This window comes from Sminthopsis crassicaudata, chromosome 6 (genome assembly GCF_048593235.1).
Source record: "Sminthopsis crassicaudata isolate SCR6 chromosome 6, ASM4859323v1, whole genome shotgun sequence".
In the NCBI taxonomy this organism is placed as follows: Eukaryota; Metazoa; Chordata; class Mammalia; order Dasyuromorphia; family Dasyuridae; genus Sminthopsis; species Sminthopsis crassicaudata.
The window spans coordinates 256,289,968-256,299,778 of record NC_133622.1 but is presented as its reverse complement, the minus strand read 5'-3'; the positions used below and the strand labels follow the sequence as shown (position 1 = coordinate 256,299,778).

Genomic DNA, 9,811 nt, shown 5'->3' with positions numbered 1-9,811 from the left:
TAATATTAAATTAAATTAACATCATTTAGAATATACTGAAGTGTGATTTGAGGTGCTTAGTATGAGCCTAATTTCTGCCAGATAACTCTTCAGTTTTCCCAATAGATTTTATTAAGTAGGGAGTTTTTGCTGGACAAATTCTGTTTTTCTTTTGATCAGACATTGCAAGTTTTATCTGACATGAGGGAATCCTTTGTGGAGAGGTATAGGGTCCCCCTACTGATCCTTGCTTTCTACAGCCCAGCTCACAGCACCTTATTCTCTCTACGTAGGTGTGGCTATCATTAGGCTAAATCTTTGACCAGGTACCCCTTTTATGTCTCGTGAGAAGTCTATGGGCCGTCCAGAGACTTTAAGAAAAACAGCCCCTTAACGAGTTCAGATGCTAGAATCTCAGGTAAAACAATGGGAATCCGTTCAGTACAAAGCTTTATTGCAAACTGTGGGATCGAGGGGGAAGGAGAGAGAGGGAAAGGAAATCTGACGGACCAGTCAGATTCGCATATTTACATAGACTAGAATTCACCTGAGGGCAGCACAACACCGGAGCAGGAAGGAAGTGTTCCAGCAAGATGTGCTCCACTGGAGGGGAGACTGTGCTCTTACGTGCCCTTGGGGCGGGGGGGGGGAAGAGTTCTTTGGTGCCCCCCACCCCGGGGCCAATTTACATATCGGAGATGGGGAAAAATGTTATCTGGGAGCATTGTTATCAAGGAATAAACTCTCTAACTGCTGGAGGGAAAGTCTCCCTCTGGGCAATTCCAGGGGAGAGATTTGGCTAATTCCAGAGTCTAGATTGCTTTAAGTTATAATCACCGGAGGCTAATCAAAGCGCCTTCTTAAGTGGGTTTATCAATTTAGCACCTGTGAATAAACTGGGTTAAAATAAGGCGAAGGAGGCACCTACGGGTGGGGGTGGAGATGATATCCACGCTCTCCGGATAGGTAAACCCTGCGGTAGCCAGCCAATAGAGAAACGGGAAGAAATGACAGGCTGTTATTTGTCTTAGTGAAGCGCTCATTTTTTTTCTGAACGTCAGCTCTCCCAGGAACCTTCATCATCCACCAGCAGCTTCGCGGAGTCCTTGATAAGATACTTGCCTCTTACGTAAGTAAAAAGTCTCTCTTTATAACTGTATTTCATAGTTATTAGCATAAAAGTGTTGTACTATATCAAAGGTTTTTTGGGTTTTTTTCCCATTATAAGCTGATCATGTGGTTATGGATGTTTTGTTTTTTAATATGCTTGTTGAATGTTGATTGGTTTCTTAAAGTCAAATCATCTTTGCATCATTGGTTATGGCCATAATGAATGATTTTTTATATAAATGTTTCTGTGTAGTCTGTTGGACATGATTTTTGTTTAAGATTTTTGAGTGAAAATTCATGAATGATATTCGCCTATAGTTTTCTTTCTGTGTTTTATCCTTCCCTGGTTTTAGGACCATGTTTGTCTCATAGGAAGATTTTGGTAGAGTGCTTTCTTTCTCAAATTTTGAGAATAATTTGCTAAGTATAGATATTGAATGTTGATTGGCTTTTTCTGTGAATACATCGGGCTCAGGACTCCCCTCCTGCTTAGTAGTACACCCCACGCAGCTCCACCTTGGTACTTCCTTTACAATCTGTTTCCTTTTTTGAAATTGGGCTCTCTGTGTTCTTTGGATAGTTTTATATTTTTTCAAGATATTCTTTGGCATTCTCAATTGTATTAGCATGAAGTAATGCATAATGTTTTATTGTTCTTTTGATTTCTCCTAATTTTATTATGTTTCATGTTTCTCGTTTACTTTTTTGTTGATTTATTTTCCTGTTTTCTTTTTAATTAGATTAGCTAAGGGTTTATCAATTTTATTAGTCTTTTCAAAGAAACAGCTTTTAGTTTTGCTGCATATATCATTTCTATGATTTTTCTTTCAAATTTTCCTATTTCCCCTCTAATTTTTAAATATCTTTTCTTTCTATTTTAATGACCTACAAAAAATAACAACAAAATTCATATGGAAGAATAAAAGGTCGAGAACTGCAAGGGAACTAATGAAAAAAAAGTCAGAGGAAGGTGGTCTAAGTGTACCTGATCTAAAGCTATATTATATAGCAGCAGTCACCAAAACCATTTGGTACTGGCTAAGAAATAGACAGGTAGATCAGTGGAACAGTTTAGATACAAAGGACAAAAAAGGGTACATCTATAGCAATCTAATCTTTGACAAACCCAAAGATACCAACATTAGGGACAAAAATTCCTTATTTGGAAAAAACTGTTGGGAAAACTGGAAATTAGTATGGCAGAAATTAGATATGGATCCACACTTAACACCGTACACCAAGATAGGATCAAAATGGGTCCATGATTTAGGCATAAAGAATGAGATCATAAATAAATTAGAGGAACATAGGATAGTTTTCCTCTCAGACTTGTGGAGGAGGAAGGAATTTGTGACCAAAGGAGAACTAGAGATCATTACTGATCACAAAATAGAAGATTTTGATTACATCAAATTAAAAAGTTTCTGTACAAACAATACTAATGCAAACAAGATTAGAAGGGAAGTAATAAATTGGGAAAATATTTTTAAAAGTAAAGGTTCTGACAAAGGTCTCATTTCCAAAATATATAGAGAACTGACCCTAATTTATAAGAAATCAAACCATTCTCCAATTGATAAATGGTCAAAGGATATGAACAGACAATTCTCAGATGATGAAATTGAAACTATTTCCACTCATATGAAAGAGTGATCCAAATCACTACTGATCAGAGAAATGCAAATTAAGACAACTCTGAGATACCACTACACACCTGTCAGATTAGCTAAGATGACAGGAACAAATAATGATGAATATTGGAGGGGATGTGGGAAAACCGGGACACTGATACATTGTTGGTGGAGTTGTGAAAGAATCCAGCCATTCTGGAGAGCAATTTGGAACTATGCCCAAAAAGTTATCAAACTGTGCATACCCTTTGACCCAGCATTGCTGCTATTGGGCTTATATCCCAAGGAAATACTAAAGAGGGGAAAGGGACCTGTATGTGCCAAAATGTTTGTGGCAGCTCTTTTTGTTGTAGCTAGAAACTGGAAGATGAATGGATGTCCATCAATTAGAGAATGGTTGGGTAAATTATGGTATATGAAGGTTATAGAATATTATTGCTCTGTAAAAAATGACCAGCAGGAGGAATACAGAGAGGCTTGGAGAGCAGAACCAGAAGATCACTGTACACTTCAACAACAATACTGTATGAGGATGTGTTCTGATGGAAGTGGATATCTTCAACATAGAGAAGATCCAACTCACTTCCAGCTGATCAGTGATGGACAGAAATAACTATACCCAGAGAAGGAACACTGGGAAGTGAATGTAAATTGTTAGCACTACTGTCTATCTACCCAGGTTACTTATACCTTCGGAAGCTAATACTTAATGTTCAACAAGAAAATGGTATTTACACACATATATTGTATCTAGGTTATATTGTAACACATGTAAAATGTATGGGATTACCTGTCATGGGGGGGGGGAGGGAGTGGAGGGAGGGAGGGGATAATTTGGAAAAATAAATACAAGGGATAATATTATAAAAATAAATAAATAAATAAATTTATTTTAAGCTCATTTTTGGTTTAATTGTTGGTTTTCCAGTTTTAAAAATATATATTATTTATGTATATGTACAGTTCATTTATTTTCTCTTTTTTCTATTTGTTAATGTATGTTTTTAGGAATATCAATTTTTTTTTCTCCTGAAGGCTACTTTACTCCTAGAACCACATCTGAGAAATTTTAGTATATTGCTTCATCATTACCATTTTATTTTACATGATTATTGTTTATGTAATTTGTTGACACACTTATTATTTAGGATTTCATATTTAATTTCTATCTATAGCTATATTTTTATGGCACCTGAAACAATTTTTATTGCTTTATAATCTATATAAAATGAACTATTTCTATCTTTTAAAATTTGTTTGGAATATTTCTATTCCTAAAATGAGGTCAATATTTGTAAAAGTTCCTTGTGGTACTGAAATATGTATTTTTTTTCCTAATCTCATTTAGAAGATGTCATGACTTTTAATTTTAAACTTTAGTTTCTTCAGCAATTTGTTCAATTCTGCATTTTCCTTTTTGTTTATCTATTAGACGTGTCCAAAATTGAGTAAGGTGTATTGAACTATCCTGTCATTACTGTGCTACTATCATGTCTTTTTGTAGTTCAAATATTTCCTTTAAGAGATGCTAAGGTACTTAGAGTATGTAGTTTATAGCTGATATTATTTTGTTATTTAAGGTTCCTTTGAGCATAATAGTTTCTTTATTATTTTTTGAATGTTTTTGCTTTGTCTTATAATGTGATTGTAATTCCTTATTTTTTAGCTTCATAGGATGGGCATAGTAAATTTTTTCCATTCTCTCAGGTTTATTTTGTATATTTTTAAAAATGTATTTCTTATAAGGAAAGAAATTGCAGATTTTTTTTCAATTCAATCTGTCATAATCCTCCCCCAAATCTTTCCCCCTCCTTATTCCATTCCCTTGCAAGCTCTTCTCTTTTTGAGAAACCACAGGCTTTACTTTTACCTCATGCTAGCTCTCAATCTGGGTCATGTACATCACACATTCCCCTTTATTCCCTACTCCTTTTCTTCCTCTCATACACCTTTCCATTTTGTGATGGAGTCCCATGATGGTTGGGGGGGGGAGGGAGAAACCCTACCCCTGATGCATTTAGAGGCTGTTGGTAGATTCTGTCTAATATATCTCAAGCCTACTTTTAACTATTACCTCCACCTGACTTTGCCTTTACCTCTGTTGCCCTGTGTACTTTTAGAATTTTTTTTTTTTTTTTTTACTGGTCTCTGCTATCACTTTCTGACTGTTGCTGTCTTTGGCTTTTGCCTTTGTTCATGGCTTTTGAATTTCTGTTATCTAAGGAGCTCAAGAAACAATTATCTTCAAATCTGTTTTTTTTTTTTTCCCTAAGAATGTTTCAATGTCTTTTAATTATTTTTTTATTACCTTTATAATTATAATTTTTTGACAGTACATATGCATGGGTAATTTTTTACAACATAATCCCTTGCACTGACTTCTGTTCCGAATTTTCCCCTCCTTCCCTCCACCCCCTCTCCTAGATGGCAGGCAGTCCCATACATGTTAAATATGTTATAGTATATCCTAGATACAATATATGTGTGTAAATTCAATTTTCTTGTTGCACGTTAAATATTAGATTCCGAAGGTATAACTAACATGGGTAGATAGACAGTAGTGCTAACAGTTTACATTCAATTCCCAGTGTTCCTTCTCTGGGTGTAGTTGTTTCTGTCCATCATTGATCAACTGGAAGTGAGTTGGATCTTCTTTATGTTGAAGATATCCACTTCCATCAGAATACATCTTCATACAGTATTGTTGTTGAAGTGTATAGTGATCTGCTGGTTCTGCGCATTTCACTTAGCATCAGTTGATGTAAGTCTCTCCAAGCCTCTCTGTATTCCTCCTGCTGGTCATTTCTTACAGAGCAATAATGTTCCATAACCTTCATATATCATAATTTGCCCAACCATTCTCCAATTGATGGGCATCCATTCATTTTCCAGTTTCTAGCCACTACAGAAAGGGCTGCCACAAACATTTTAATGCCTTTTAATTATTGAATGAGCAATTAATATTTCCCCCAACTGATTAGATCTCATTTTATTTATATGAAAAGTGTATTTTAATTGTATTCATATAGTTCCTGGATTTGTCTTGGCATATAGATTCTCAAGTATTTTATAATGCCTATAGTTATTTTAAATGGGATTTCTCTATCTCTTAATACTGAGCTTTGTTGGCATGCTATGGAATTGCTGGTGATTCTAAAGTTGCTAATTATTTCAACTAGTTTTTTGGTTGATTTTCTAAGATTTTTCTACATTATCATCATATCACCTCAAAGAATGATAATTTTGTTTTCTCATTTCTTATTCTAATTCCTTCTATTTCTTTTTCTTCTCTTATTGTCATAAATAGCACTTCTTTTTTTTATTTATTTAGAATTTTTTCCACAGTATATATGCATGAGTAATTTTTAAAATAATATTATCCCTTGTATTCATTTTTTCAAATTATCCCCCCTCCCTCCATTCCCTCCCCCCGATGACAAGTGATCCCATACATTTTACATGTGTTACAATATAACCTAGATACAATATATGTGTGTAAATACCATTTTCTTGTTGCACGTTAAGTATTAGATTCCGAAGGTATAAGTAACCTGGGTAGATAGACAGTAGTGCTAACAGTTTACATTCACTTCCCAGTGTTCCTTCTCTGGGTGTAGTTGTTTCTGTCCATCATTGATCAACTGGAAGTGAGTTGGATCTTCTTTATGTGAAGATTTCCACTTCCATCAGAATACATCTTCATACAGCATTGAAGTGTACAGCGATCTTCTGGTTCTATTCATTTCACTCAGCATCAGTTCCTATAAGTCTCTCCAAGCCTCTCTGGATTCCTCCTGCTGGTCATTTCTTACAGAGCAATAATGTTCCATAACCTTCATATACCACAATTTACCCAACCATTCTCCAATGGATGGACATCCATTCATCTTCCAGTTTCTAGCTCATAAGTAGCATTTCTAACACAATATTGAATAATAATGGTCATAATGGTCATCCTTAGTTCTCTCCTGATCTTATTGGAAAAGCTTGTAACTTATCTCCATTACAAATAATATTTTCTGATTATTTTAGATGGATACTATTTATCATTTTAAGGGAAGTTCCATTTTAAATCAAATTAATCAATAGTTTATATTATTTTCCCATAAAACCAGGTCATAGTTTTCTTTATTAGTTTAGGGATTTTCTTACTTTTGATTTTATTAATCCCTCCTTTGATTTTTAGAAGTTTCAATTCAGTATTTAATGAAATATTTTTTATTTTCCCTTTTCTAGTGTTATAGGTGCATGCCCGATTTATCAATCTGTTCTTTTTCTATTGTTGTAAGCATTTAGAAGTATAAAAGTTTCCCCAAGTACATATGATTTTTAATCCACTCTATTATCTGTTTCTGTATTATGGATGACTTCATCCCACTTATATTTAGAGTTATGTTAACTATTTTTGTATTTCCTTCCATCCTAATTTTCACCTGTCTCTCTCTCTCTGGCTTTTTGACTCTCTGTCTCTCTCTGTGTCTCTGTGTGTGTGTGTGTGTGTGTGTCTCTTTTTGTGTTTATCTGTTTTTTTTTTCTGTCTGTCTCTCCCTCCCTCTCTCTGTCTCTCCCTCTTCCTGTCTCTGTCTCGCCCTTTCTCCCTTTCCTTCCACTAGGTCAGGGTAGGGGAAAAGTGTGTGGCGTCTCATACCAATTGTTCCTTGTATCCCACCTTCGTAATTCCTTCTCTCAAAGCTACCTGATTTTGATCTGTCCTTAACCACAGCGAGGCCGCACCAGTGGGGGCCCACGAGCTCTAACACTAGAAAAGACATGTCTGCTCCAGCAAGGTTCCACAGGCCATCCTGGGGCACTGGCGTGCCAGGGCTGGCCGAGGCTGAGGAGGTAAGCCAGGCCCCCTCCTCAATTAGAATGGCCCCCCGCCTCTAAGATCCTCACGGAGCATTTGCTCAAGGCCCTCTTTGCTGCTGAGATCACATATACAAGAGACTCCAGGCCTTCTCTTTGCCGGGGCACCAAGCTGTGCCCAGAAGCATCTACAAGTACAGTGTCCCAGAAGTCCTGGTGCCATTTTAGGAGATTAGAACGTAAGGTGCCAAATGTCAGGGGCTGGGTCAAGCGTGGGGATGAGAAAGGAAAAAACAAGCCATCCCTGCCCCCGAAGCTGCTGCCCTAACGAGGGGGCAGAAGGAACAGCTGGTTGTTCACAAAATCATTTCTAGAAGAAACCAACAAGTGATGTGGACAAGGGCACTTGGCGGCAAAGGACCCTCTGAGGATGATGGGAGGGAAGACCAGAATATCACAGGCCTGGCCACCCTGGGGATCACCGTCTCTGGGCTCCTTCTCTGTCTGTCTGTCCCTCCAGCCATTTACGTTCCACCTTCTCTGCCTTAGGCCCAATGTCTCTGTCTCTCCCTGTCTCTATGTCTCCAGTCCCCCCCTTTATTCTTTCACATCTTTTTGAAGATGCCCCACCCTCTGTGTGCCTTGGGCTGGGGTCTCCCAGGAGCCCGGGGGTTCAGGGGAGAAGGCCCAGGGAGGCAGCAGGAAGAGCTCTGAGCATCTGCCCCCTTTTAGTCTGGGGGGCAAACACTGTCCTCGTGGGACCCTCCCCCTAAACCCCACCTCTTGCTGGCTGCTGCCCCTGGCCTTCCTGAAAAGGGATGGGGGGCTGCAGGAAGAAGGGGGCTGCATATTAATGTGTGGCAGGAGCACAATGAGGCCTTGTGCTGGACAGAGAACGGAGGGGTGAGGGAGGAGCTTGGACAGTTTCCTTTATCTGGTGGAGAAGGAGGAGGAGGGGAAGGGGAGCACTGCCCTGGCCCGGCCAGCTGACTTACCCAGGTCAGCCTTGGAGGGAGAAGGAGTCTAAACCCTGACCCTACTGAGCCACCCTGCCTGGGCTTAGGATGAAATGGGGCTCGGGAGGAGGAGGGAGTGCACAAGGGGAGGGGAGGGGAGAAGGGGAAGAGCAGTAGTGGCCGAATGGCCTCACCCCACAAGGCTTGTGGACTTAGTGGCTTTGGGTTTGGGGGGGATCTCGGGAGCCTCCAGCAGTGGCCATTGGCTGTGTGGGGAACTTGGTAAGGGCTCGAGCCCCTCGGGATTGGCTGGACTCTGAAGCTGGGCTTCCTGAGGGTGGGATGGCAGTGGGAGGGCTGAGTTCTGTGCCGTCCCCCACCTGCTCCCCTCCCCCCTTGTCACAGGCCGTTAGTCTTCCCCAATCTCTTTGGCCCCAATGTGGTAGAATGGACCAAGGGCCATGGGTGCAGGTTAGCCCCCTCACCCCTCAGCTGCAGGTTAGCCCCGGCCCAGGTGGCAGAGCCAGGATGGAGGACTCCAGATCCAACCGCGCGCCGAGACCCTCACTCTCACCTCCCTGATGGAGCTGTCCTGGAGCCAGTACCGGGTGCGCACCCCACGGAGACTGCAGTGCTGGGGGGCTCTTTTTGCTGTAAGGGAGATGGAAACAAAGGTGACCTCGGACGGGGCTGCACCCATTCTGCTTTGGGACTGTGATGGGATATAGTTGCCCCCTAAGAAAGGGGGGAAAGCTGGGCTTGCGTCTGCCCTGGAGCATTTGGGTAAACTGAGGAAAAGGGACAGGAGCAGCCGCAGTGTGAGCCCCGGATGGGTGGATGGTGAACTTGGGGGGAAGAAAAAAGTCCCAAAGCTGCTTGAATAGGAAATGAAAAGGTCGCCCAGGAGAGAGGGGGTGGGGCAAAGGGGGGGCAGCTTGGCAGGTTCTGTAAAAGAAGTTCAGACTTTCACACAGCTAGTTTTCTGGCCCATTGCTGCCCACAGACGGAGCTGAACTCCATTTAGCCCAAACGATCCTGGGAGAGAAGGGCTGGTGTCCCCATTTCCCATCTGAGGCAGACAGGTAATGGGACTTGCCCAGGGTCATAGTGCTAGTCAGTGAACTCGGGGTCTGGGACCACCCAGTGCACTGGACGCCTCCTTTCTCCACAGCGCAGGGCATTGAAACGTGAATCACGGGGGGGGGGGGGGGGGCACAGAAAGATTTTACTTAAACTGAGCCCAGACTCCTGTAAACCTGCTCCTTACCTTGGCTCCCTGTTGCCAGTGGGGTGAGAGGGGCCGACATCTCTGCGGAGGCACTTTCAGGG

General features: G+C 40.7%; 1 long non-coding RNA gene across 1 annotated transcript; it reads left to right on the top strand.

The window, feature by feature from the left end:
* The first annotated feature begins 925 nt into the window (after positions 1–925).
* On the top strand, positions 926–9,090 carry LOC141546772 (uncharacterized). Its single transcript, XR_012483417.1, has 3 exons — positions 926–1,108; positions 7,444–7,562; positions 8,975–9,090. It is a non-coding gene; the product is annotated as an uncharacterized LOC141546772 (long non-coding RNA).
* The last annotated feature ends 721 nt before the right edge of the window (positions 9,091–9,811 follow it).